Source organism: Cyanistes caeruleus, chromosome 2 (assembly GCF_971803275.1).
Source record: "Cyanistes caeruleus chromosome 2, bCyaCae1.hap1.1, whole genome shotgun sequence".
Lineage (NCBI taxonomy): Eukaryota > Metazoa > Chordata > Aves > Passeriformes > Paridae > Cyanistes > Cyanistes caeruleus.
Genome location: NC_141702.1, coordinates 105,617,009 through 105,623,358, shown reverse-complemented (window position 1 = coordinate 105,623,358; position 6,350 = coordinate 105,617,009).

The window sequence follows — 6,350 nt, the reverse complement described above, 5'->3', positions numbered from 1 at the left end:
TCTCCAAGGCAATTATTTTTCCCAGACCAGTTGGGGGGAGGGGTCATTTGAATTTTTTTCCCTGGGGAAACCCCCATTTGGAGCTTTTCTCCCAAATTTGCCCTAAACTAGGACAGGGGACAATAGACCCAAAAGATCCTGTAGAGTCAAATGTTTTCTACCTGCATGTATTCTGTGCTCACAAAAGGCCTGAGCAAAGAAACAAAGAGAAGTGTGCCCAAATCCCAAAGCTTTGCCCCTTTGCAAGCTCACACCGATCTGGCTCAGAGGTGTCTTCAATCACAATTTCATAGGTAAGAAGAGCATGTGGGAAAAGATGCACTGCTTTGGAAAAGTCATCTGTATGTATATTTATCCAGGACAGCAGTTCAGCAGTGTTGTTTGCTACTTGTTTGCAGAAGGATGAGTGGATGTGAGGCCAACAACCAGTGATGAGGGTTCCTCAAATCTGTCTGTACTCCTGGGTGCCATTCAGCCCAGAGCTATGGGATAATCCCAAAGTGCATCTCACACACGTTCTGCCTCCAAGAAAAGCTTGGCCTTACTTCCTAGAGTCAAAGAAATAGAAGAGTAATAAAATGGGCAATTAAACTTGTCACTTTAGAATGACTCTCCTGCTTTTCAGTGTCAACCGAGGTTGTACCTAATGCTCCCACAGCTTGTTACAAACAAGTGTTTGAGATTGCTTAAAAGTTTTCCAGCAAGGTTATTGGTAAAAACCAGATTGAATATGAAAAAATAGCTCAACAAAATTCATTGGCAACATTCACACTCTTACTTACAAATCAGTTAAGGTAAGGAAAACAAGGAAAAAAGCAACCAACAAAATGCAGTCAATGAAACCAGAAATGAACCAAGAACTATCTTTGTGTGTGTGTTTAGGTGTGTTTGACAAAGGAACATAAGGGACAAGGATAAAAAGGAATATGGCCTAAAAGCTTAACAGCACTCAAGCTTAACAGTAGTTAAACTGCAGCCTCCAGGAGTGGGGGTATCGGCCCAGGATCCATTGCTGATGGGCGATCCTGCGAGTGCAGCAAGCGTGAGAGCTCGCTGGCTCTGAGAGGCCCCACTCCGAGGGCGGTTGCTGCTGGCAGCCCCTGTGGTCCAGGAGAGCTCCAAGGGCCTCCTTTGGACCACTGTTCATGGGCCACAAGAGAGTGGGCCTCAGTCATAAAATGCTTCATCGTGGCCGCACTTTGGGTCAGCACGCGGCCTTCGAAAGTGTGAGAAGAAGGATGTTATGCCATTCAGGCAAGAAAAGTAATTTCCAAGGCTGTTCATAGAAAACCCCAGGAGCTCGTTAGACAGCACAAGTTCCTGGTGGCGCTCAGTGTTTCTGATAAGCTCAAGAGGAGCTGAGCCCAGGGGCTGTTCAGCAAGGCCAAGGACTAACCAGCGTTTCTCAGGTCACAGTGTGGCCTGACAAGGCTGGGGGGATTCACCACCACAATCTGAAGCATGAAGTTTTGATGTAGGCTAAAAAGCCGTGGCCCAGTGGAAGTGGGCTGTTTCCTCAGGCCTGTGGGAGAATCACCGTGCAGATCCTTGTGCTACTGATTCCATCTCTCCCCACTTTTCCAAGTTCTTGGAGGCAAGGTCACTTAGGTTAGACACACAGATCACAAGAAGTGCTCTTCTGTTCTTCTGCACAATGAATTAAAGTGAGATTACATGTCGTTGTCAGAGCAGACACGACACAAAGAAACTCCTTCCAAGTTTTTTAATTGTGCCCATACATAGCATTTTTATTGCCTTCTGACCTCACAATGCATCCCATCTCATTGGCCATCATCACACCACCCCTCAAGTCCATTGGTCTAACCACTGTTTTGAGCAAGCATCCCCAAAAATCAAAAATACAGATAAATCCTGGTTTTCCATGGTGTTTTTTGCAGCATAGATGTTCTTTGTTTCCTTCTACCTTTATCTTCATTCTCTTCTTCTCATGAAAACACAGGAATCTTGCTGGCTTCCTCTTTCTGTCAACTCCTTATTCTGACCCCCAGCCCACCGTGGGGCCTGTCCACAATTACACATCCAAAATAGTGTACTTGTATGGGCAAACTGACTGATGTGAGGAATTTCTGGAGCAGCAAACTTGTTTCCTCAAATATTAACTGTGTGAGGCATGGAGCACAGAGAAAGGATTTAATGGCAAAAGCATCGCCCATGCAATGATCTTTTGACAAATTCTGCCCCGAGCTTTCCTTAGGAGGATCTGAAAGGCTCCATGTCCCTAGCAAAAGCTCCTGCAATGGCTGCACGCCAGCAGAGCAGGGCTCTCAGCTGTGAAACAAGTGCTGCCACAAGCAGCAGCTTGGCCAGGGCAGCAAGTCAAGAGGTGGGAAGGAGCTGATCTGAAGGCCAAACCTTCTCAGCTCCTTCTAAAGGGGCTGCAACAGTTCCTCATTCCAGTGAGGTGGAGTGCTGGACACCACAGCTCCCTGTGAGGACTGGACACAAGGTTGCTCCCGCTGAGTGCTGTGATGGTTTCTGCAGGAGCTGTGGGCTCCAGAGTGTGCCAGACACAAGGAGGAGAGAAGGAGCCAAGTGCACTGACACACCTTTGCCTTGAGCATAACCCGGCCTTGCCCCAACACACTGAAAGCTTTCCCCTTTGGCCCATGGCTGGAAATGTCAGGTCAGCTGTGTGAGGGATAAGAAATAATGTTTTCCTTCGGCCATGGTAGGTAGCCATAGGAAGGAGAGCTCACGTCAGGCAGGCAAAGAGGTGAGGAGCAGCAGGCCGGTGTCGTTCCGATTGGGAACGGCTAGAAAGAACGACATAAACTCTCAAGGGAGTTTCAACACGAGAATTCTGTAGTTTATTGCTTCAGACTTGTCTTATAGACAGATACGTGGAAAGTACAGAAAGGAAACTCTTATTGGTTAACAAAGTGCTACATTACCATCATTGGTCAGGGGCACTCATCACCCCTCTGGCCTTCTCCTGCAAGAGGAAACAAGACTGCAAAACAACACCTGCAAGGCTGTTCAGTGTCCCTGAGAATTGTTTTGAAATCCTTCTCATATTTTTCCCAGGCTGCTTTCTCAGGCAGCCTGAGGAGCCATGCGGCCTGTAATTTGTACAGGCACTGTGGCTCAGATTTAGCATCCATAGGCCGGGCCTGGTGAGTGTGGGTGGGAGGAAAAGGGCAGTGAAGCCAGGCTTGTTACCGGGCAGAGAAAGGGGAAGGGAAAGGAGGTGTTGGTTGGAGCCTGGTAGGCGGCCGGAAAGAAGGGAAGTTCCTGAGTAGCAGCCGTGGGGAAAGGGGACAGGCACCCCCGCGGGCCCGGGAAGTGCATAAAGGTTTGTGCATTTGAGGGGAGGTGCGCCTTGTCAGCAGAATGCACCCGGCTCAGCTGACTCGTTTATATTCATAAAGAGTTTTGCTTAGATGGCTTTCTCCTCTTTCACCTTTACCAGTGAGTGAGTATTTCTCACAGCTGCTTGACAAGTTGGATTGTTGTCAGAGATATTCCCTCAGAAATATGAGGGCTGTCTTCCTCTGGGCCTTCCTCTCAGCAGCTTTGGCGTTGCTGTGTGAAGCCATCGCAGGGGACTCCTAAAATATGATTGCTGGCCAGGCATTTTCTGCTAGGAGAGCCCTGCATACTGTTCCACACACCTTTCAGAAAGGCCATGAAACCAACTCCAAACACTCTACCTCCTACAGCAACTTGTCACAAAGGGCTGCCAAAATCCAGGACAGCTGCAAGTGAGTGTCAGAAGACTTTTGCCTTGTTCCTGTCAGCAGAATTCTCAATGATCTGATGCAGTTATATTCAAAAATAACATGGGATCTGAGTTTTTTCTATTAAACTCTTTCATGATGAGTAACAAACCTTGGCAGCATGAGATGCAAGGTTGACATACGTAAGCATGAGCATGTCTTCCACAGTGAGCAGTTTAATTGTCCATTTCATTACTCTAATATTTATTCCGCACTAAGAAGCAAATCCAAGCTTTTCTTGGAGGCCAAACGTGCATGGTATACACTACAGTCCCTCGCAGGATCACCAGGGTGGGCAGGGACAAAGCAGGCAATCTGTGTCATTGTGAACCACAACAGAGCTACATCCCAATGTGGGTTTAAGTAGCACGGTATTATCAAGAGCTCCTTTCCTGCAGGAGATACAAACAGGTGGTACCAAATTATCTTCATGCAAGCATGCACTAAAGAACTGATTCTGCTATCCCAATGAAGAACCTACATGAAGAGCCTATAATGTCTATAATGTAGAGCCTTCCAGGAGGCTGCTCTGCAGAAGCTCTGAGGGGCCTGTGTCCCTTCATGCCAACAGCAAAGCTATTCACTTGGGAAGTCAAATGGGGCCCAAGCAAACTCCAAAAGCCCCTTGGCTCTGAATTCTAGCAAAGCTGTAGACTTCCAGGACTGCCTCTTGAGACAAGCAGCACAGAGCCAAGAGCTCCTGGGACCTTTGGGAAATGCTGATGCACATTCAAGCCTGTTGGGGCACTGGTGTGTAAAGACTGCAGCTCCACAGCTTCTGGTGGATGTCAGCTGCAGCGTTCCACAGACAACAAGAGCTGTCAGGGCTCTCAGCATTCTCTTGTGCGGCAGAGGCAGAGACACAGCTGAGGAGAGTCCATGTCAGGGGTCAGCCTTACCTAAATGAGAAATGGATTCTTCCAGAGCTTTCACAGCTGCAGAATGAACCCCGGGATCCTTTGAATTCAAGTTGTTTGTAATTCCTTCCACCAAATGGATGATCACCGGGCTCAAGGCATCTTCCAGGATGCCAATGATTTCTGCCAGCACGTCCAGCGCTTTCTGCTTCACCCTCTTGTGGCTGATAGATATTCTCAAGACAATAATAATGTTGATATGGACTCAGAGGAAGCTGTAGAGGTTGTCCATGGCTTGTGGCACTCCTTGAAACACTTGCCTTCTTTCTGTGGTTTGTTGATGCGGATTCAGAGGAAGGTGTAGAGGCTGCTTGGTATTTGTCACACTCCATGAACGCCTTGCTTTCTTCCTCTGTATTGTTTCAGACTCGGAAGATGCTGTAGAGGCTTCCCAGGGCTTTTCCCTGGCTTTAACCCATCTTTTAGCGTGCCTATGATCTCAGGCCAACAGGTCCGGTGCCTTCTGCTTCACTTTCTTAGGAGTATCACCAAATCTCAGGACAAAAATAATGTTGATATGGACTTGAGGAAGCTGTGGAGGCTGTCCAGGAGCAGTTGCATGCCCTGAAACCCTTATCATCTTTCACTGGATTGTTGATGCTGTGTCAGATGAAGCTGTAGAGTGTGAACAGAGCATGTCACACTCAATGAACTCCTTGCCTTCTTCTTCTGAGTTGTTGATAGGTATTCAGGAGATACAGATCAGGTAAAAGGGACAAAGTGAATGGGGTAAATGCACACCTTGACAATCAACCCATCTACTGGGTGAGGCATTCACCACCAGAGAGCAGCCCAGCTCCTGCCTCACTTCTTTGTGAGGCTGAGCCTTGCTCGGCCTTCACCTTGTCCTCTTTCCTGGCAGTGACCCTGGGGACAGCGCTGCTCCGCTGCCTCTGCCAGGGCTCCTGGGCCAAGGCCCCTGAACAGACCGGGAACGAAGCCTCCATTGGCAAGGCCAGGGTTCCACACATCAGCCTTGCAGCCAGGCAGGGAGAGAAGCTGCCTGGATGGGGAGGCTGCACAAGTCCCTCCCTACACAAGGTCTTGCACTTTTTCATCTGGGTTAGTGTTGTACGCTCAGAAGATGCTGTGGAGGCTGCTCAGGGTTTGTTGCACATCATGAACCCCTTGAATTCTTCATCTTGGTTGTTGATATGGACTTTTAAGCTTATGATGTGTTCAAGCATCTCAAAGCATGGTGTATAGTTGAAATGTTTTTCATAGACATAATTAAAGTTGCTTTCAACATTAAATCTTTATGCTTGTCGCTCCGATTGGGAACGGCTATAAAGAACGACATAAACTCTCAAGGGAGTTTCAACACGAGAATTCTCTGGTTTATTACTTCAGGCCTGTTTTTATAGACTGGTACGTGGAAGATGCAGATAAGAAACTCTTATTGGTTAACGAAGTGCTACATCACCATCATTGGTCGGGGGGGGCTCATCACCCCCCTGACTCCCTCCTGCAAGCAAAACAAAGACTGCAAAACAACACCTGCAAGGCTGTTTAGTGTCCCTGAGAATTGTTTTAATTCCTTCTCATATTTTTCCCAGGCTGCTTTCTCAGGCAGCCTGAGGAGCCATGCGGCCTGCAATTTGTACAGACACTGTGATTCAGATTTAGCATCCATATATGCTCATTGCCTCACAGAGTAATATTTGAGGAAGAAAGTTTAGTGCTTCAGAAATTCCTT